Genomic DNA, 24035 nt, shown 5'->3' on the forward strand with positions numbered 1-24035 from the left:
CCATACTACTCTATCCTGTGCAAGCTTCTTCATCTTCCAGTACCTACTGCAACCTACATCCTTCTGAATGTGCTTAGTGTATTCATCTCTTGGTCTCCCTCTACGATTTTTAACCTCCACGCTGCCCTCCAATACCAAATTGGTGATCCCTTGATGCCTCAGAACATATCCTACCAACCGATCCCTTCTTCTGGTCAAGTTGTGCCACAAACACCTCTTCTCCCCAATCCTATTCAGTACTTCCTCATTAGTTATGTGATCTACCCATCTGATCTTCAGCATTCTTCTGTAGCAACACATTTCGAAAGCTTCTATTCTCTTCTTGTCCAAACTAGTTATCGTCCATGTTTCACTTCCATACATGGCTACACACCATACAAATACTTTCAGAAATGACTTCCTGACACTTAAATATATACTCGACGTTAACAAATTTCTCTTCTTCAGTAACGCTTTCCGTATCATTGCCAGTCTACATTTTATATCCTCTCTACTTCGAACATCATCAGTTATTTTGCTCCCCAAATAGCAAAACTCCTTTACTACTTTAAGTGTCTTAATTCGACTACATTCCATTATCCTCGTTTTGCTTTTGTTGATGTTCATCTTATATCCTCCTTTCAAGACACTGTCCGTTCCATTCAACTGCTCTTCCAAGTCCTTTGCTGTCTCTGACAGAATTACAATGTCATCGGCGAACCTCAAAGTTTTTATTCCTTCTCCGTGGATTTTAATACCCACTCCGAATTGTTCTTTTGTTTTCTTTACTGCTTGCTCAATATACAGATTGAATAACTTCGGGGAGGGGCTACAACCCTGTCTTACTCCCTTCCCGACCACTGCTTCCCTTTCATGTCCCTCGACTCTTATAACTGTCATCTGGTTTCTGTACAAATTGTAAATAGCCTTTCGCTCCCTGTATTTTACCCCTGCCACCTTTAGAATTTGAAAGAGCGTATTCCAGTCAACACTGTCAAAAGCTTTCTCTAAGTCTACATATGCTAGAAACGTAGGTTTGCCTTTCCTTAATCTTTCTTCTAAGATAAGTCGTAGGGTCAGTATTGCCTCACGTGCTCCAGTGTTTCTAGAGAATCCAAACTGATCTTTCCCGAGGTCGGCTTCTACCAGTTTTTCCATTCGTCTGTAAAGAATTCGTATTAATATTTTGCACCTGTGGCTTATTAAACTGATTGTTCGGTATTTTCACATCTGTCAACACCTGCTTTCTTTGGGATTGGAATTACTATATTCTTCTTGAAGTCAAAGGGTATTTCGCCTGTTGCTCATCAGATGGTAGAGTTTTGTCAGGACTGGCTCTCCCAAGGCCGTCAGTAGTTCCAATGGAATGTTATCTAATCCGGTGGCCTTGTTTCGACTCAGGTCTTTCAGTGCTCAGTCAAACTCTTCACGCAATATCATATCTCCCATTTCATCTTCATCTACATCCTCTTCCATTTCCATTATATTGTCCTCAAGTGCATCTCCCTTGTATAGACCCTCTATATTCTCCTTCCACCTTTCTGCTTTCCCTTCTTTGCTTAGAACTGGGTTTCCATCTGAGCTCTTGATGTTCATTCAAGTGGTTCTCTTTTCTCCAAAGGTCTCTTTAATTTTCCTGTAGGCAGTGTCTATCTTACCCCTTGTGAGATAACCCTCTACATCCTTACATTTGTCCTCTAGCCATCCCTGTTTAGCCATTTTGCACTTCCTGTCGATCTCATTTTTGACACGTCTGTATTCCTTTTTGCCTGCTTCATTTACTGCATTTTTAAATTTTCTCCTTTCATCAATTAAATTCAATATTTCTTCTGTTACCCAAGGATTTCTAGCAGCCCTCGTCTTTTTACCTACTTTATCCTCTGCTGCCTTCACTACTTCATCCCTCAGAGCTACCCATTCTTCTTCTACTGTATTTCTTTCCCCCATTCCTGTCAATTGTTCCCTTATGCTCTCCTTGAAACTCTGTACAACCTCAGGTTCTTTCAGTTTATCCAGGTCCCATTTCCTAAATTTCTCACATTTTTGCTGTTTCTTCAGTTTTAATCTACAGGTCATGACCAATAGATTGTGGTCAGAGTCCACATCTGCCCCTGTAAATGTCTTACAATTTAAATCCTGGTTCCTAAATCTCTTTCTTACCATTATATAATCTATCTGATACCTTTTAGGATCTCCAGGGTTCTTCCATGTATAGAACCTTCTTTCATGATTCTTTAACCAAGTGCTAGCTATGATTAAGTTGTGCAAAATTGTAGCAGGCGGCATCCTCTTTAATTTCTTAGCCCCAATCCATATTCACCTACTATGTTTCCTTCTCTCCCTTTTCCTACACTCGAATTCCAGTCACCCATGACTATTAAATTTTCGTCTCCCTTCACTATCTGAATAATTTCTTTTATTTCCCCCCATGAACCATGGCCCTTGCCGTTGGCGGGGAGGCTTGCGTGCCTCAGCGATACAGATAGCCGTACAGTAGGTGCAACCAAAATGGAGGGATATCTGTTGAGAGGCCAGACAAACGTGTGGTTCCTGAAGAGGGGCAGCAGCAGCCTTTTCAGTAGTTGCAAGGGCAACAGTCTGGATGATTGACTGATCTGGCCGTGTAACAATAACCAAAACGGCCTTGCTGTGCTGGTACTGCGAACGGCTGAAAGCAAGGGGAAACTACTGCCGTAATTTTTCCCGAGGGCATGCAGCTTTACTGTATGATTAAATGATGATGGCGTCCTCTTGGGTAAAATATTCCGGAGGTAAAATAGTCCCCCATTTGGATCTCTGGGCGGGGACTACTCAAGAGGATGTCGTTATCAGGAGAAAGAAAACGCGTTCTATGGATCGGAGCGTGGAATGTCAGATCCCTTAATCGGGCAGGTAGGTTAAAAAATTTAAAATGGGAAATGGATAGTTTAAAGTTATATATAGTGGGAATTAGTGAAGTTCGGTGGCAGGAGGAACAAGACTTCTGGTCAGGTGACTACAGGGTTATAATAAGCCTAGCGCACGCAAATGATGTTGCAACGAGTCTGTGACATGAGGAAAATCTTTGGGCCTCCATCATGTGAGCCATCTCAAGCAATTCATAGATTAAGTAGGAAGAATTGAAGTGAGCTTGTATGGCGAAAGTAAAATATATTGTATAAAGTTAGCAATTAATTTAAGTTATTGTACTGAAGGGATATGTAGATTTATCAATATTTTCTGTGCTATTATCATGTTAAAATACGTACTACAGTGCATAAAAAAGGGCAGGATGTAAGGGTCAGAAAATTAGGGTATGTTTCTTTGTGTAGGCTACAACTATGTGCACAGTAAGCTGAGCATGCAATTTAAAAGTGTTTTGGAGCTTAAGATGTGCTATCTGTCCATGAAGGAACGAAGTAAAAATGAGAAACGTGACGTTCTTAAAAAATGTTGTAAAGGTTTGTGAACAGATAAATTTATTACCCAACTGTTGTGGAACGTATTAGCAGAGAATGTCTGCATTTTGAAAATAATTTTAGAACTACTTAATGAAATGAGTGTCTATTAACCATGTTTAGCAATGGGATCACAAATGAGTGACTTGCTAGTAGTGGTTTGCGGTGCCACACAGGTGTGTCGACCAAGTATGATTTGTCTCCAATCAGAGAAGCGAGAGTTCACTAGGTGGCCTGCTCCACGTGGCTATGCGAGAACGTACCGTTATTTGTATATGGATGGGTTGTATTGATGCTGTCCAGATTGACGGAAGAATTGTGAACATGGTGGTCAATTGTGCAGAATAGCATATGAGCACACCTAAATGTCGTTTGAGTGTTATAGCGTCTTGAACTGGACGTGTAATAAGGGGATATCGACATGTAAAAATTAATCAAAGGAAGTACAATATGCTATACGTTCTAAGCACATGACATTGTGGGTAATACGTAAGGGCATGACAGTCGTGTTGATGAGCAGTGATTTTATATGATGTACTAAAATCTTTATATTTGCAGGAACCGCTAGTAAAATGAAATGTTACTTTACTAATGTAAAGAGAAGAGTTAACGACAGATAAATGTAATAGCAGCAACTCCGGACAAAGGACAGAGACAGAGAAGTTATTACTGAGTAAAGACGTAAATGATGGTACGTGACAGTGTGATTAAAGAAGCTATCAGTAAATTTGTACTAAACTTGCTATGTAGTTTATGATTGTCCACAGGAAGCAAGCTGAAGCATGAAATGCACAAGAGGCCCATCTAATCACTCATTTATGTATGTTTGTGCTGAAGTGCAATTTCTTGCTCACAGATATTCACGACAACATCCACGACGAAACCATGAGCCATGAGATCAGACGATCTTGTGATACCCAATGACACTGTAGTACTTTGAATAGCTTTTAGTTAGACAAGTATAAACACCCTACTGGCCAGTACTTCAACAAGTAGAATTTGAAATTATTAACACTAGGATCTGGTGATGATCATAATTCTACTGTTACGTGTATTTTTTTATAGGTATACAGATGCTGACAGATATTTAATAATTAAATTACATAGGTTGAGGAATATGTTCTTTTATAATTAACATTAACTTTGTACATGAAATTTTCATCAGAATAATAAGAGTAAATAAGTGAGAATCTTGGCTTATATTACAACGCAAACAATAGTAAATGTAAAAATAAATGACATCGTTGGCGAGTGCAATTAAAAAAATTATATTTCATAACAGAAACATGTCAATTATTTTGCGTTATATATTGTATAGTATTTGTGTAAATCGGAAACTAATTGTATGTATTAGTGGGTGCTGGATTCACAATAAAACTTTTGTGAAACCCTCTGGAAGCAACAATGTGATGTGCAGATGGAATGGGAGTGTAACAGCATAGCTGCAGAGAAAAGCGGAAGCAAGGGACTCCATCGGTAAGCCAAAGTAATGTCGCGGACGTGGGCAAACAGCAGGCCTATTCAGAAGCGACTGCCTGGTGACTTTGGGCAGCCAGCAACGACAGAGCAGGTAGCAGTCATCAGCAGCAGCCCTCCTGGGTCAGGTCAAGATGGGTGTTTTAAATAGCTGCTAATTACTTGTCTCCACTGCTGTATTACACGATGGAGATGAGAAAAGCAAATTGCACACATGATACAGTCAGTTAATCCTTCAGCACCTGCTAATGGCTGTACAGAACTGTGAACTCTATTTGCTTTACCTTCTGGTGTTCTCTGCCAGACAGAGACTGATAAATATCATAATCTGTAGCAGCCAGTCGGTGACTGGCACTGACTTCTGGGGAATCTGAGTCAGGCACAGCGACTCAAGTTCCATGTATAATGACACCAAACAAATAACCAACCTACCGACATCCTTATCCAAAATACAATATTTATATCAAGAGAAAGAAGTCATATGAAGAAAAGAAGAATAGGGACACAAACATAGTAAAAAGAAGAAATACAAAAAACTGAAGTCTAGATACCACTAAACTTCTCTAGCCAAAGCAGAAGTATTTTAGGTGACCTATAAAGATTCTACCTGACTGTACCTCCATCATACTGTGTGCAAATTCGACGAAAACGCGGCTGTTTCAAAACATACATCCACTTACCTTGCTGTATATTGCGAGGAGCCTTCCACACCATCAGCTCTGTGAGAGACTTGTAACCTGACAGGACCAAAAATGGGCTGAGGGTCCAAAGACTGACTTGCAAAGCCATCATGACCTACCTCAAACAAGTGCTGAACCAATATTCGCTAACTAAACTTCATAAAAACTGTAGCTTTCATCCCTGTGAAATTCGAATTAGTGTGTGACTCTTTATTTTAAAAAGAGGTATATTCTCTGGCTCTACTATTTGCTTTTTGTTTTACTATTACTCGCGTAACAACTAATATATGAGATAAAATATGTTGCTACGAAAAGAGCTCTGGAATACCTTTTAGTCGTGCTGTGCTGTGACTTTCTTTGGATCATTAATTTTCAACAAAACAAAATATATTATGTTCTTATTGTTCTGGACCAGGATTTCTATTAAAGGAACATTTTTTCGTTACTGTAACTCTCAATAAAGTTCAACATATCTTCCTGACATTACAGTTATGGAGACGGTTACTGAAAATTATTTCGTTATCAATACAGATGTTACAGTACGCAACGTTTGTTCAACATCAAAATTTTGCAGTGGATTTTTATTACAGTAAAACACCGATAAGTACCGCGACTAACACGAGAACATGAGACTATTATCAGAGAAAAAGATGTTTTTACTATAAGGTTTGCCAGACCAGAACTACGCACAGCAAGATTTCTTTTATGTTATGAAGGCAAATTATCTTTTTGGACTGTTAATAATATATTATCAGCAGCCCACATCATCCTGTAAAACACATCATAAAATCTGCTACTCTGCTCTGCAATTCCGAAAGCTGAAGGAAATAATTTTAGTTCACTATTACTTGTCCGCTTCTTTGCGATATGATTGGTTTCATTTAATGCAGTTTGAATGCGCCGCGGCAGCGGCTCGTTCGTTCGTAGCGCAGCTCTGCACCATGAGTGATATTTAAATGACTGAAAATGTCTTAAAGGGATGGGATAAAGTGCCAGGCAAGCTTATTACAAATTATAATGCAAGTTTTCCCTAAGTGACTCTATACAAAATATTTGAACAGATTAAGTTATTACACACCTTTCCAAATCAATATATAACGGCGTCCCTCTCTCAATCTTGACAAAAGAATGCCTACGAAAGCGTACAATATGACGTCACAGGCTCTTCCTACTCTCGCAACTCCAAGAAGACGACAGAGAAATTAATGTTCGGTCTTTACTGTTTATAGAAGTCACATATTCTCATCTTTCTTTGGTATTTAACAATTAGCGTCTTTGGCGGTTTCAGTACTCGCCGACACAGCTATTATTTTAAAAAATCAGCACATAATTCTATACAAGAACAAAACATGACACAGTGCTTTCTCTTTATTACATAAAGTTCACACAATCGTTGTCCACGCAATTACAATAATCCAGTTCAATTATTCTTTTCACCTTTTCTATTCCCACATATAATATGTGTTTTGCTAAGAGACGTTACAGTATTATTTGATGAATGCTAAGCAGTTACACCCACAAAATAACAGTTTCCGATATATTTATCATTTTTGTAAACCTCTTGTACTTATTTTTAGGGTAGTACTAAGAAAATATATTCATTAAATAAGCCACAGCTGCAAAATACTAAATCGAATTCTTTACAGACGAATGGAAAAACTGGTAGAAGCCGACGTCGGGGATGATCAGTTTGGATTCCGCAGAATACTGGAACACTTGAGGCAATACCAACCCTACGACTTATCTTAGAAGCTAGATTAAGGAAAATTAAACCTACGTTTCTAGCATTTGGAGACTTAGAGAAAGCGTTTGACAATGTTGACTGGAATACTCTTTCAAATTCTGAAGGTGGCAGGGGTAAAATACAGCGATAGAAAGGCAATTTACAATTTGTACAGAAACCAGATGACAGTTATAAGAGTCGAAGGACATGAAAGGGAAGCAGTGGTTGGAAAGGGAGTGAGACAGGCTTGTAGCCTATCCCCGATGTTATTCAATCTTTATATTTAGCAAGCAGTAAAGGAAACAAAAGAAAAATTCGGAGTAGGTATTAAAATCCATGGAGAAGAAATAAAAACTTTGAGGTTCGCCGATGACACTGTAATTCTGTCAGAGACAGCAAAGGACTTGGAAGAGGAGTTAAACAGAATGGATAGTGTCTTGAAAGGAGGATATAAGATGAACACCAACAAAAGCAATACAAGGATAATGGATTGTAGTCAAATTAAGTCGGGTGATGCTGAGGGAATTAGATTAGGAAATGAGACACTTAAAGTAGTAAAGGAGTTTTGCTATTTGGGGACCAAATAACTGATGATGGTCGAAGTAGAGAGGATATAAAATGTAGACAGTCAATGACAAGGAAAGGATTTCTGAAGAAGAGAAATTTTTTAACATCGAATATAGATTAAGTGTCAGGAAGTCGTTTCTGAAAGTATTTGTATGGAGTGTAGCCATGTATGGAAGTGAAACATGGACGGTAAATAGTTTGGACACGAACAAAATAGAAGCTTTCAAAATGTAGTGCTACAGAAGAATGCAGAATATTAGATGGGTAGATCACATAACTAATGAGGAGGTACTGAATAGAATTGGGGAGAAGAGAAGTTTGTGGCACAACTTGACTAGAAGAAGGGATCGGTTGGCAGGACACGTTCTGAGGCTTCAAGGGATCACCAATTTAGTATTGGAGGGCAGCGTGGAGGGTAAAAATCGTAGAGGGAGACCAAGAGATGAATACACTAAGCAGATTCAAAAGGATGTAGGTTGCAGTAGGTACAGGGAGTTGAAGAAGCTTGCACAGGATAGAGTAGTATGGAGAGTTGCATCAAACCAGTCTCAGGACTGAAGACCACAACAACAAAATTCATGTAAAATTGTTATTTGTCATTCCCTTTAATAATGATGATCTGTGCTTAAATGTTCTTAAATATTTGTGTATTTATTTATGTAAAATTATTGTGGGTCACTTTCTTTGATAATGATGATATGGGTTTTAGTGTGTTTAATATGTTAAATTTTATACACTGTGAACAAGTATGTTAGTTAAAATTGGTAGTCAATCCAAACTCTTATTACCAATATTAGTTGTTACAGTAAATGTAGATGCAGTTTGTCAAATAACGCTTTAGAACATAAGATTTTTGAAATGTTTGAATAGTATAAACGTTAGGGAAACACTCGACATTGCCCACCAGTTTGCGAAATTATGTTTTTTTTTGTTTTGTTTTTTTAATGAATGGCAAGAGCAGAAACATGACCAAGTGAAATTACAAGAATGTTTCACAGAATTTCATATATTTGTATAGTGCCAATAGATAACCTCTGGAATAATTGATAAAACTTCTTGTTTTGCATATTAATGGCTAAATGAAGCACATGTAAATTATTGGACGACTACTTTGAAAAGATTCCGATAATTTAAAATTTCTTACCTCAACCTATGTCTTAGACACGGATGAGTGACAGAGAGCATGGGCCTTGAGTCTAAGAGGAAGATGGGAACTGCTATTTTTGAAAGAGCATAAAAATTTTGTAATGTTAATTAAATTTCTTTTGATAACATGGGTTTTTGTGTGTTATTGTATATTGTAATTGTCATGTCTTGGAAAAATGTTCCTGGCGGTAAGCCTATGAATGAATGACTGTAGAAGAACATGTCATCACCCAATTGTTCCTCTCCCCTCATATTCTTATTAGTTTGCTTGTGCAGACAATTGATGGTTATATTATTTTATACTGGGTGAGATAATACATAAGAATTACACCATTCTAGCACAAATAGTTCATTAGGTGGGGGTATAGTAAGGTGTCTATAACTTCATACCTTACAAGCACTTATCTGTGTGGGTGATTTACAACTGGAATTTGGTATCATTTGATATACTGTACATCACATACATGAATATTTAGAGAAGACTGACACTGTCACATACACCTTGTAAATAGTTGTTAACGATTATTACATGAAAGCAAATGGAATGTCTTTAGTATCAAAATGGCATAGTGAACGATTGCCTATACTACTAGTGGTTGGATGCCAGTGGAAATGAGACGGAAAACCCACAAGGGTGTGTTGGTCCCGCTTAACACAGGAAGTTTCTCTATCTGGATGTTTGAGGCACCTGAGCACTGACGCACAATAGAGTGGTGGCTGGCCATTATTGTAGCTAGGCCGGTAGGACAACTGGAAACTCTGAAAACCTTAGATGCACCAGAGAGGAACAACAAAGCTTTACTTTGGAAATCTCATATGCTGGGTTATCTCACATCTATATCTACATGTATGTAATTACTCTGATTTTCACAATTAAGTGCCTGGCAGAGGGTTCAATGAAGCACCAAATTTCCGAGGGATTGTTACTCTGAGAGGCATACTATTGTATGAATTCCTAATTAACCGGGATAGGTTTTCCGCGCTGGACGACAAAAAACTAAAATATGGTTGGTTGACGTCCAGAAGAATCTGTAGAGAGGGAGAATATTCCGTGGTTTCGAGAATATGGTTCGCCTTCTGCAGTTATGAGGAAGAGGAGCCGAGCTGTGCTGGGAAGCCAGCGGTGGAGAGATTGAGGTCTCCCGTTTTGAGCGCCCGTGTTTGATCGTCACTCAGTATCAACTTTTGTTGGTATAGACAGACTTCCTATCTTTGTTCTCAGGGAATTCTATAGTTAGAACGGTTAGGTACTGTCCTGTTGTGTACTTATACAATTCTGGACTTCGCCTCTGGGTACGGAGTCGTCGTTGGGTATGCAGCGTTTAGTGATTGAGAGCACTTCTTCTGTCCTTACTGACATAGAGGCGTTATTTGAATTCCATCCTTGTGGCTGGGAGTTGGCTTTTCTTACTGTAGAACACAGAGAGGAGAAGACAGTATTAGATCACACTAGTCAGAGGAGCGCCCACTACCGTCCTAGAGTTCGAAAGAGTTTATTTTGTGGCTGGAGTATTCAATCGTCACAGACATGTATGAGAACCATCACTCCGACGCACCAGACACAGTACTTATGGTGATATTGATAATTGCTTTGGCTTAATACGGCTATTAGGCTAAACTGTGATCACGTAAGTTTTATTTCCATTGAGGTTGCACACCACTATAGATCATCATTGAAAGTAGTGTCATGTAGTGATTGGTATGTAGATGATGTTAGTCATCTCATTAGATCGCATAGCCATATAAAGGGGCAGATTTGAGCTATTGATTTGCAATATTAGTTATGAAATATAAACATACGTAATGTAAAGAGGTTTTTAATCTACAATAAATGTAGAAGCTGAAACAACATTTATCATCCATTTATGTTTAGTTGTAATTTATATGTTAAACAGCGAGAAGGAGGAAATAATATCACAATTAAGAGATTGTAAGATCTGTTTCAAGGGGTAGTAAGACAGGGCCAAATCTTGATTTTTGCAACACTATTTTCCATAGCACACATTCGTTTTACACCTGCCTGGAGTACCATTTGGAATATAGCAAATATTACATTTAATATTCAAATGTCAGTCATTCAAAGAGGTAGCAAAAGTAACAAAATAATAAATTTAACCGATGGCTAAAGGACTACACTTTGTATTACGAGAATTAATAATAGTGATAACCTGTGTTCTTCTGTAGCAATATAGTTGCACTAACATAGAAACAAATTTTGCCTTGGAAAGAGAACTAATTGCCAGTGATATTAAGAACATTAAAGATGCATATAACTATAAATAACAAAAATAACTGCCACAGATATTATGTAACCAATTAGGCGAATACAAAGAAGAAGAATTTACTTTAAATGGTATTTAAAATGTTGAGCAATTATTAGATATCCAAATAAATATTGGAAGTGTTTAAAAGTTCAATTTGGGTATCTATTGTCGTACTGAGAAAGCAATGAAAATATATGTATATAAAAATCAAAACTACTTTGATGAAGTTAGCAGGACACCAGCATTCGCATCTTATTTCTGTGTAAAAATGTAACAAAATATACATCAGCAAGTATAAACATGAAAACATAATCCAAAATAGAAATGAAAATATTTATGTTATATAAAAACCCTGAACACAGTAATGTGGAAAGTAAGATAGATTATCAAATCTGTAATAGACATTATTTTAATAAAGAATGTTTAAACAGTCACCAAGAAGGTTGTTACACAGCTTGTAAATGTGAAGAATGTGAAGAGATTTGCTTCAGATCAAAAGATCACCAACATAGCCTTGAAACATGTGGAAACTGTAAACATGAAGATGAAACTAAAAATAATGAATGTTACATACAACATGAGTTGCAAAATGATGATAACTGTAAAAGAAAAATTGAAAAATTTATTAAAATTTATAAATGTTACATACCACATGGGTTACAAAATGATGATAATTGGGAAAGAAAAATAGAAAAATATATATGGTTGTTCGTTGCCCAAAATGTAGTAATAATGGTTGCTATATTAACGGAGAAGTAAAAACTTATAATGTTTTTGAATATTCTGAATGCAGTGAAATAGTTGGCAGAAAAGAATTTATGAGCTGTAAAAATGGAAAGCCAAAAAGATTTCATTCTACATATACTGAAAAATACATGTTTTTTCATTGTGATGCACAACAAGAAATGGGAATTCATATTCGAAACCTCATAATAGTTCACAATTTTAATTACAATGTGTTTTATAAATTTAAAACCAATGATGAATTCTGTAATTGGTTGATATCAAAAGAAAACAAAATTATATCCTCATATCTCACAATGCTAAAAGATATTATTCACAATTTATTTTGAAATACTGTGTTGGAAATACAATTAAACCATATACTATTTATACAGGTACAAAATTATTGTTAATTCAGATAGAATAAATCATCCTAAAACTGTATATAGCTGTAATTTTGTTCAAGCACCACTTAGTAGTTTTACAAAAACATTCGATTTGAAAGAATTAAAGAAAGGTTATTTCCCACATGTATTCAGTATATCAGAGAATGAAAATATCATAGGACCATTCCTGATATCAAACATTTTTTGTTGATACAAGAAAATTGAAAGACAGTGAAGTATGACTCAAGTGGTATTGTAAGAAAAGTTAAAAGAAATTATTATTCAATATGAAGAGAGAACTTAATGAATATTGCAATTCTGATGTATATATATTGAGAAGAGTTTGTTTAGAATTCAGAAAACAATTCTTACAAATAGCTAATATTAATGCATTCTGTTATTTAACAATTGGTGGAGTTTGTATGGATTTATACAGATCTATCTATATGCCTGAAGGAAGAATTGCTGTATTGGATAAACAATGAAAAGAAAATTACAGTAAAAAACCCACAGTCTGCTTAAACAGTACAAACAATGATAATATTCACCATGCTCTTAATGGTGGTAAGTAAACGTAACTGAAGCAAAGGTAGATGATTTTGATAAAGAAACGAACACTGATTTTCATTATCATGTTTGTGTTCAGCATAGTTGTAATAAACACTCGGCAGTGTGTAAAAATGATACTTTATTTTAAATTTTCATTTACAATTAAATGCATTTGTGAAGTTCTACTTTTTTTTACAAAAATTGATGTTCAGTGGAATTAGGCTCACTGAATCTTAAAACACAAGTATATAAGTTGAACAATGGAATAAACTTTTCATTTTAATTTCCTCAGCTAGTCAGTTCACTTTAAAGCAAAAAATCTTTATTTATTATTTACAATTGCTGCCCACACACGCGCGAGAGTGTTTCTTCTTACCTCCATTAACAATTGCATTGTAGTCAGAGTCCTGGCTTTGGCTCTCGGCTGTAGTACTGAAAATAAGAATCTTAAAGTTACGTATTTTCTGCAACTTCGGGCGGCTGTGGAGAAAAGTGTAAATTATGTTAATAGCGGTCGAATTTTTCGCTTCCGCTAATTTTTTTATAAGTTAATATCGCCACGTAATGGCGTCGTTTGCTGCATCGTCCACTGCGATTGTTGAACTGTAAATTACTCGAATGCAGGTTAATTAAAGGAAGGCGGACAGGAAATCAGGGTTACCTCTTAAAAATTAAAAGTGAACAATGATCTTAAATCAATATATTATCTGCTTAATTAGTACAAATATGCTTGCATTGGCCAATGCAAGATGTCCGTCTACACGCAACCAAGACAAGAGAAGAAGTGAAGACGACTAAAAAATTAACAAGAGAGCGTATCTTGCCGTCTCTTTAGATCATTTTGTTATATTTCTTTGTCCTCGAAACTTACACAGAGAAATTATTATAATACGAATACATGAGAAAAATGTATATTATCCATTTTTTAAATGTTTATTCTTTATAAGTACTGTTTTTTTAAGTCTCTTCTTATTATTTCGCTGGCGACGCTATACTTTCTTTGACGAATATTTTAATTAATTTACTATTTTCCATGTTGTTTATTAAATAAAAAATTCGTCAAAGAAAGCTCGTTTACGAAACGACCGCCCTAGAAAGCTCAATGTACGCACTTACTACTTGTCACATTAACTCTGAATTTTTCCTCACTTGACATGAGTCTGGTGGAACCTGAGACGTTCAACCGTTGACAGTGTTAATAATCACTTTCTTTTGTTCCACTACAAATGACTGAAATGTGGCCACCTCAAGCATTATGTATAGTCGATATTACGAGTACCGACTGGTGACGAAATTTTACACGCCGTGGGCATGGAGTGCAGGAGCCTGAGAGCGCACTTATCTTTCTGTCCAGCTATATGTAGAAACAAGCTCTCTGATGTTGTGGGAAACAACACAAGGTGTCTTCAAAGAATAACTTCGGAAAGCGGAGTGTTACTCGCAATATAGAGAAACATATTTATAGAAGCGATACTTTCGCTGAGAATCAGTAGCTGAAAGCATCAGATCTTTGGAGACGTTTTTTCCTGAACTTTCTATGTCTACAACACCGTATTTCAAATGCCAGTATCTGTGCAAACGGCACGTCATCAGACGGAATTCGCGGCGCAACAATCGAATAGCAGGACGCAGGCCATCAGCATTAACTCGGCCATCAACGTGATTGGTCAAAAGGCGAGCTCGCGCTCCGCCTCTCCCCACATAAAAGTGCCCACAATTAGCGCGAGTAGCGGCCTCCATTACGGATCCCGTTTGCCGCGCACTGGGCGTGCCACTTGCCAAGACGAAAGCCAGGTGTGTCGGCTAAGTGATGAAACCCGCGCCCGGCTTTGGCGTTCGACGTCCGCGGGGGTTTTTAGGCTTGGCTTTGCGGAAGCCAAGCGACCGGATCGCGGGTGAATACCCAGTCCTGTCTCTTCTGAAGCACCGAAGCGCCACGTGCGGCCGCCAACACACAATAGTCGCTTTCATACCGCCCCACGGACGAACGACCACCGCATGAGTGTGGCTTTGAGAAGTTGGAGTGACTACATATTGTCGATAACCTCGATTCATGTCTCTGTTCACGTATTTACTCGTTGACTTGACATCAAAAAGCCGTGTAATAGTGATCGGAATTCTGGAGGCGAGAGCAGAGAATTTACGCTCTGAATCAACATAATCACCCAATACAGAACTACGCTACGAGCAATGACGTGATCCATCCTTTCACCATGCAGGAAAGGCTGTAGATAACATTGACGGCTAGTATTTCTATGTATGTCCACAAGCAGACCCATTAGGGGCCACAGAAGCCTACAGTTAAACTCACAAATCACAGCATGTCATTCACTAGGAAGAGGACGCTGGTCGCTTGTAGCGCTACAAGTGGTGTAAAACACCTGTACTAAGGGGTTATATGACCATCCACCACAGATGAAAGTAGCGGCAGTGAAATACTGTGTATGTGTCGTTGAAGCGAATAAGTGCAGTATCAGGAGTCGATGTGAAGGCGTTGAAACGGGTCAGTAATGTTTCTTACGATAGGTCACTTGCTATTCCCAGATAAGTCATTAGTAGTTCAGTCTCAAATCAGTCTCACTGTTTTGCTTTTCTGAGGAAGAAGAAATATAAAAAAATTAGTTTTTTAGTGTGCAATGATACATTTTCATCCAAATTCCTTTCTGTTAACCCCTCTGTTGAGCCGATGAATCAAAACGTATGTTTTCAAATTTCCATGAGGAAACAGAGAGGTGACGCCTGACCACATGAGCTATACCAACATTCCAGTATTACAGTAGGGGTTAGCGATAACGGCAGGGCGACACAGTAAGTTACCATTGCCTTTCAACCTCGCTGACCAGCAGTTGGTGCTAAGTGTCATGTCTGGTCCTCCCCACCTTTTGGCGAGGGCGGACCCCCTTAAATTTGTGGACATACACTCTTAGTCGGGTCCTCGTGAGCATGACGCAGTATCTTTATTTGAGCTTACTGATAGGGACTGGAATTGGGGACGGTATGGATTTATCATCTTGTATCAGTTTTTAATATCCAGAATCAGATTTTCACTCTGCAGCGGAGTGTGCACTGATATGAAACTTCCCAGCAGATTAAAACTGTGTGCCCGACCGAGACTCGAACTCGGGACCTTTACCTTTCGCGGGCAAGTGCTCTACCATCTGAGCTACCGAAGCACGACTCACGCCCGGTACTCACAGCTTTACTTCTGCCAGTATCCGTCTCCTACCTTCTAAACTTTACAGAAGCTCTCCTGCGCACCTTGCAGAACTAGCACTCCTGAAAGAAAGGATAATGCGGAGACTTGGCTTAGCCACAGCCTGGGGGATGTTTCCAGAATGAGATTTTCACTCTGCAGCGGAGTGTGCGCTGATATGAAACTTCCTGGCAGATTAAAACTGTGTGCCCGACCGAGGTTCGCAGGAGAGCTTCTGTAAAGATTGGAAGGTAGGAGACGGATACTGGCAGAAGTAAAGCTGTGAGTACCGGGCGTGAGTCGTGCTTCGGTACTTCAGATGGTAGAGCACTTGCCCGCGAAAGGCAAAGGTCCCGAGTTCGAGTCTCGGTCGGGCACACAGTTTTAATCTGCCAGGAAGTTTCAGTTTGTAATATGTTTCAGTCAGAACAGCAATTCGATTACTCAATTTTTGATGGTACTTTTTGTTGTGTACACTCGACTGCACATGTAAGGTGGCGTTGTGTGAGATAGCCTTTGCATGGGAGAAAATCTGCCCATATGTGACTCTTAACTCTTACTCAATGGTTCCGAAAAATGGACCATTAAGGACAGAGACATACTACAAACTGATGGGGAGCATTCAATCCCGGTAAGTTTGATCATAATTAATTTGACCAACTGAATACCATCATACACGGAAATTGGTATGAAACGGTGTAAAATTGGCAAACTCGCAGGATAGGTCGTAATATTGTAACAAATTGTAGAACAGGCTGTAAATTGATAAGTATTTGAAGGCCAGGCAGTAACAATTGGAAAAATGGGAAATTGGCTTGCACAACTCACAGGAAATTGGTATAACACACTTGAAACTAGGAAAACTGATAGGATAGGTAGCGAAAACAGCACAGAGGTAGGTTAGGCCAGTCTTACAAAAATATCAATCCATAACCACCCAAAACGATGAAATGTATTGGTGGATCCTCATATGTCAATAACATACAATAGAGTCCAACGGCGTGAGTTAAGGCTTCTTATACAAAGGGTGAATCTGCTAAAACTGGTAGCGCAGATATTTCCGAAACGGAAAATGTTATTGATGCGTGGTTTTCACAGAATGGGTTGGTAGTGGGGCTTGTATTGTTAGCTAACAAACAGATTGTAATAATACTTAGAAAGTGTATTTTTGTGCGAACGTACACTTCTTTGAATTGAACAATGCGTATTGACACTAATACATTAAAAGTAGGTTAAACTAGAGTTTCAGAGGTATTTTTCGCAGGATTATAGTACCTACGAGTCACGTATGAGATATCGTATTTTGAAACGTTTCCATGCCGATACTTGTTTGTGTCATTCAACCTGCGTAGATGCTGGAAGATGTTTGCTTACATCATGCTTGTGCGTTCCTTGAGTGCATTGCGGCTTGCTAGGCATTTAGTGTGTCGCAGTCCAAGCAGTGGGTCGTGAGTCTGCGATGTGAATTACCAATGCAAAAAAAGCCGAAATGCTAATCGTCCATGGAGAGTGTAGGAAGAATATAGCTCGTTTTTGTACGGTGTATGAGGCAAGATATTCTAACAAACTTCAACCACCTCGGCAGTTATTTATCAACCTCTTTCACCAGTTACGTGGAAGTGGTAGCGTAGCATCTGGACAATGTAACAGAAAGAAACAAGTGACAAGAGAAAAGGGGGAATTAACATTTTTACAGCTGTTGCAGTTGATCCGTGCGTTAGCTCCCACGTATTCGCACAAGGAAGTGGCATGGGTCAGACAAGTAGCCTACGCATTCTCCATCGACATAGGTCCCATCCCTATCACATCTTCTCCATCGAGAGCTGGAGCGAGCATGGCCATTAACACAAAGAAAAAGAAACAAAAGAAGCGTTCTACGGATGGGAGCGTGGAATATGAGACCCATAAATAGGGCAGGTAATTTAGAAAATTTAAAAAGTTAATGGATAAGTTAGATACAGTGGGATTAGTGAAGTTCGGTGGCAGGAGGAACAGGACTTCTAATAAGGTGAACGCAGGGTTATAAATACAGAACCAAACAGGCGTAATGCAGGAGTACATTAAAAAATGTGTAAGAAAAAAGATATTTGGTAACATAATATGAACAACATAGCGAACGCATTATAATAGTCAAGATAGACACGTAGCCCACGCCTACTACACTCGTACTACACGCCAACTGGTTCCGCAAATGAAGAGACTGTAGAAATTTGTGATGAGATGAAACAAATTATTCATGTAGTGGGGGGATACGAAAATTTAAAAGTCGTGGCGGACTGAATTCGATAGTAGGAAAAGGAAGAGAAGGAATAGTAGTATGTGAATGTGGACTGGGGGAATGGAATGAAAGAGGAAGCTGTCTGGTAGAATGTTGCATAGAGCATAATTTAATAATGAATGAAGGAAGAAGGTTGTACATATGGAAAAGATATGAAGACACTGGAAGGTTTCAGACTGATTATATAGTGGCCAGACAGACATTTCGATACTTGACTTTAAATTGTATAACATTTCCAGGGGCAGATGTGGACTCTGACCACAATTTATTGCTTATGAAATGTATATTAAAAGTGAAGAAATGCAAACAGATAGGACCTGAAGGCGATGGGACATGATAAACTGAATGAACTAGAGGTTGTTGAGTTTCAGAACAGCTGACAAGAGCAGGGGAAAGAAATACAGCACAAGTAGAATGGGTGATTTGAGAGAGGAAATAGTGCAAGCAATAGTGGATCAAGTAGGTAAAAAGACGAAGGCCAAGAGATATAGGTGGGTAACACAAAATATATTGAATTTAATTGATGAAAGGAGAAAATATAAGAATTTGCCAAATGAATCAGAAGAAAGGGAGAAAAAACGTCTGGAAAATGGGACTGACAGGAAGTGCAAAGTGGCTAAGCAGGAATAGCTAAAGAACAAATGTAAGGATTTAGATGAACATATCGCTAAAGGAAATATAGATACCACCTACAGGAAAATTAACGAGTCCTTTGGAGAAAAAAGAATAACCTGCACGAATATCAAGAGCTGAGCTGGAAAACATGCTAAGCAAAGAAAAGAAAGCGGAAAGGTGGAAGGAGTATATAAAGGGTCTACACAAGGTAGCTGTACTTGAGAGCAATGCTTTAGAAATGGAAGGGGGCGTAGATGAAGGTGAGATAGGAGATAAGATACTGCGTGAATAATTTGACAGAGCACTGAAAGACCTAAGTCGACAGAAGGCCTTGGGAGCAGACAACATTCCGTTAGAACTACTGATAGCCTTGGGAGAGCCAGCCATGACAAAACTCTTCGATCTGGTCAGTAAGATGTAGGAGACAGTCGAAATACCTAAGACGTCAAGAAGAATATAATAATTAAAATTCAGGTGTAAAAATTACGGAACCATCAGTTTAAAAATTGGAATTTGTGGTAAGTTTCTGTGGGACCAAACTGCCGAGGTCATCAATCCCTACTCTTACGCACTGTTTAACCTAACTTAAACTAACTTACGCTACGGACAACACACACACACCCATCCCCGAGGGAGGACTCGAACCTCCGACGGGGGGAGCCGAGCGAACCGAAGCAGGGCGACCAAGAGCGCGGTGCCACCCCGCGCGGCTATCAGTTCAATAAGTCATGCTTACAAAATAGAGACACGAATTCTCTACAGATTATTGGAGAAACTGGTAGAAGCCAACCTCAGGGAAGATCTGTTTGGATTCCAGAGACACATGGGAATATGCAATGCGATACTGAATCTACGACTTCTCATGGAAGATTCCAGAGACACATGGGAATATGCAATGCGATACTGAATCTACGACTTCTCATGGAAGATAGTTTAAGCAAAGTCAAACATCCGTTTATAGCACTTGGAGACTTAGAGAAAGCTTTTGACAATGATGAATGGAATATTCTCTTCGAAATTCTGAGGGTAACAAGGGTAAAATACATGGAGCGAAATGCTATTTACTACTTGTACAGAAACCAGATGTCAGTTGTAAGAGTGGAGGGGCACGAAAGTGAAGCAGTGATAGAGAAGGGAGTCAGACCGGGTTGTAGCCTATCCGCGATTTTATTCAGTCTGTATACTGAGCAAGCATTGAAGGAAACAAAAGAAATATTTGGAATAGGAATTACAGTACAGGGAGTAAAAATAAAAATTTTGAGGTTTGCTGATGACACTGTAATTGTGCCAGAGACAGCAAAGGATTGTAAGAGCATTTGAACAGAATGTACAGTGTCTTCAAACGAGGATATCAGATGAAACATCAACAAAAGCAAAACGAGGAAAATGGAATGTAGTCGAATTAAATCAGGTGCTGCTGAGGGAATTAGATTAGGAAAATACTGAAGAATCAGAGAGGATCTAAAATATAGACTATCATTGGGAAGAAAAGCGTGTCTAATAAGGGAACTTTGTTACAATCGAACATAGATTTAACTGTCAAGAAGTCTTTCCTGAAAGTATTTGTATGTAGTGTAGCAATGTATTGAAAAACATGGATGATCAACAATTTAGACAAGAAGAGAATGGAATATTTTGAAATGTGATGCTACATAAGATTGCAGCATGTTAGGTGGGTAGATCACGTAACTGATGAGGAGGTACTGAGTATAACTGGTGAGAAAAGAAATTTGTGGCACAATTTGATCAAAAGATTAATCGGACGCTTTCTGAGACATGAAGGGATCACCAGTTTAATATTGGAGAAAAGTATGGTGGTGTAGAAATCATAAAGGAGATCAAGAGATGAACGAAATAAACAGATTCTACGGATGTAGGTTGCTGAAGTTACTTGGAGATTAAGAGGCTTGCACAGGATAGAGTAGCATGGAGGGCTGAATCAGTCCAGTCTTTGGACTAAAGCAAGAACAACATCAACTCTCCAGAGATATCATGTACTTTGTTTAGTGATCAAGTTACATTTACCAATCATGGCCAAGTTTCCTCAGAAACATGCACTATTGTTCTGTTGACAATCCTCGTTGGCTTCGTCAGATGGAACGTCACTGTCCATGGAATGTAAAAGTGTGGTGTGAGATAGTGAACCATCAGTTCCTAGGCCAGTGTTTCGTAGATGGAACACTGAGAGCGCACAAGTCTCGCAACCTCCTAACAGACGATCTTCCATAGATGCTAGACGAAGTCCTGCTGGAGACTAGGAGGAACCTGTGGTAACAAAATGATTGCCGTCCAGCCTATTGTGCATGAAGTACTACAGTATGCTGTCACGAATGGTTTCCAAATCGTTGGATTGGAGCTCCTATACCTTGTCTGCCCCGTTCTCCATCGTTGAGGCCTGCAGACTTTTTTCTGTGAGGAAAGCTGAAAGACGGTGTGTATAGGGATATACCAGCTAAACGCGATCATATGTAACGACGAATTGCTACAGCTTGTTTGCACGTCTCCGTTGAAATGCTAGCACATGTGCAGCAGTTGTTCCGTACCAGAGTGGAAGCATGTATTGACACTGCAGGTGGTCATTTTGAATACAACCTGTGATTGTCAACTGTCTCGTTACTGATCGTAATCTATGCACACGTTTTATTCTTCGCGTATGCTACTATGGCTATTGTACAGGAGTAGACGTGGGAACTTTTCAAGATGCGATAACCCACAAACGACTCGCATTAGATTCCTGAAACAAACACCACCGACATTATAATTTAGTCTACTATTAGTTTGTCACTCTCAATAGGCATTATTATTTTTAAAAAGTGTATGTTTGAACAAAAACATACTTTCTAAGTATTTTTACAATCTGCTGGTCGGCTAACAAAATGAGTTCCTGACTAACAGTGAATTCTGTGAAATCGGCACATCAGTAGCACCTCCCATTATCTCAGTATATGCGGTGCTGGTTTTAGGTGATTCACCTTGTGTATATATTCTAAAGGTACAAAGTTTACACAACAGTTGGAAATGATGACAGTGTTCGACGAATTGACTCTATCCTGTTGCAGTAGACGCTATTTAGTGTGAAACAATATTCCATCCGTAACGCTGGTGGATCCACCCCGAACACTAACGCAGACATAACGCAGGTGGATCCACTTCCAAACACTATACCGAACCTACCCTGCTGTGTCTGGCGGGCGGGAGAGGGGGAAGGGAAGTGTGGGGGAGGATCCTATGAGATACCAACACAACGAACAGCGTAATTGAATTTCTCTTGTTTACAACAGGATAGAGTCAGATTACTGAACATTGTAGTGTCTACATCTGTTACGAGAATCTTGTACTTTAGAGTGTATGTAATTTCAAAATGAATTGTTGGACTCTATTCTTCCTTATTAACGTACAAGCAAGTGCAATTGGAAGCCATCATTGTTAGGTGGTCATCGAGCTATATTTCTGACCAGAAATTGGTCGGGAAGTACCTTACTAATAACTATCTATTTGGAATAAGTTTTATCCCAAGACACTCGCACACTGCATTTGATAATCTAGTACGTTTGTACACTCCTGGAAATGGAAAAAAGAACACATTGACACCGGTGTGTCAGACCCACCATACTTGCTCCGGACACTGCGTAGGGCTGTACAAGCAATGAACACACGCACGGCACAGCGGACACACCAGGAACCGCGGTGTTGGCCGTCGAATGGCGCTAGCTGCGCAGCATTTGTGCACCGCCGCCGTCAGTGTCAGCCAGTTTGCTGTGGCATACGGAGCTCCATCGCAGTCTTTAACACTGGTAGCATGCCGCGACAGTGTGGACGTGAACCGTATGTGCAGTTGACGGACTTTGAGCGAGGGCGTATAGTGGCCATGCGGGAGGCCGGGTGGACGTACCGCCGAATTGCTCAACACGTGGGGCGTGAGGTCTCCACAGTACATCGATGTTGTCGCCAGTGGTCGGCGGAAGGTGCACGTGCCCGTCGACCTGGGACCGGACCGCAGCGACGCACGGATGCACGCCAAGACCGTAGGATCCTACGCAGTGCCGTAGGGGACCGCACCGCCACTTCCCAGCAAATTAGGGACACTGTTTCTCCTGGGGTTTCGGCGAGAACCATTCGCAACCGTCTCCATGAAGCTGGGCTACGGTCCCGCACACCGTTAGGCCGTCTTCCGCTCACGCCCCAACATCGTGCAGCCCGCCTCCAGTGGTGTCGCGACAGGCGTGAATGGAGGGACGAATGGAGACGTGTCGTCTTCAGCGATGAGAGTCGCTTCTGCCTTGGTGCCAATGATGGTCGTATGCGTGTTTGGCGCCGTGCAGGTGAGCGCCACAATCAGGACTGCATACGACCGAGGCACACAGGGCCAACACCCGTCATCATGGTGTGGGGAGCGATCTCCTACACTGGCCGTACACCTCTGGTGATTGTCGAGGGGACACTGAATAGTGCACGGTACATCCAAACCGTCATCGAACCCATCGTTCTACCATTCCTAGACCGGTAAGGGAACTTGCTGTTCCAACAGGACAATACACGTCCGCATGTATTCCGTGCCACCCAACGTGCTCTAGAAGGTGTAAGTCAACTACTCTGGCCAGCAAGAACTCCGGATCTGTCCCCCATTGAGCATGTTTGGGACTGGATGAAGCGTCGTCTCACGCGGTCTGCACGTCCAGCACGAACGCTGGTCCAACTGAGGCGCCAGGTGGAAATGGCATGGCAAGCCGTTCCACAGGACTACATCCAGCATCTCTACGATCGTCTCCATGGGAGAATAGCAGCCTGCATTGCTGCGAAAGGTGGATATACACTGTACTAGTGCCGACATTGTGCATGCTCTGTTGCCTGTGTCTATGTGCCTGTTGTTCTGTCAGTGTGATCATGCGATTTATCTGACCCCAGGAATGTGTCAATAAAGTTTCCCCTTCCTGGGACAATGAATTCACGGTGTTCTTATTTCAATTTTCAGAAGTGTATTATGCTCTAATCTAGCAGGTTCTATGTCGCAGATAACCT

This window comes from Schistocerca gregaria, chromosome 3, assembly GCF_023897955.1.
Source record: "Schistocerca gregaria isolate iqSchGreg1 chromosome 3, iqSchGreg1.2, whole genome shotgun sequence".
Classification (NCBI taxonomy): domain Eukaryota; kingdom Metazoa; phylum Arthropoda; class Insecta; order Orthoptera; family Acrididae; genus Schistocerca; species Schistocerca gregaria.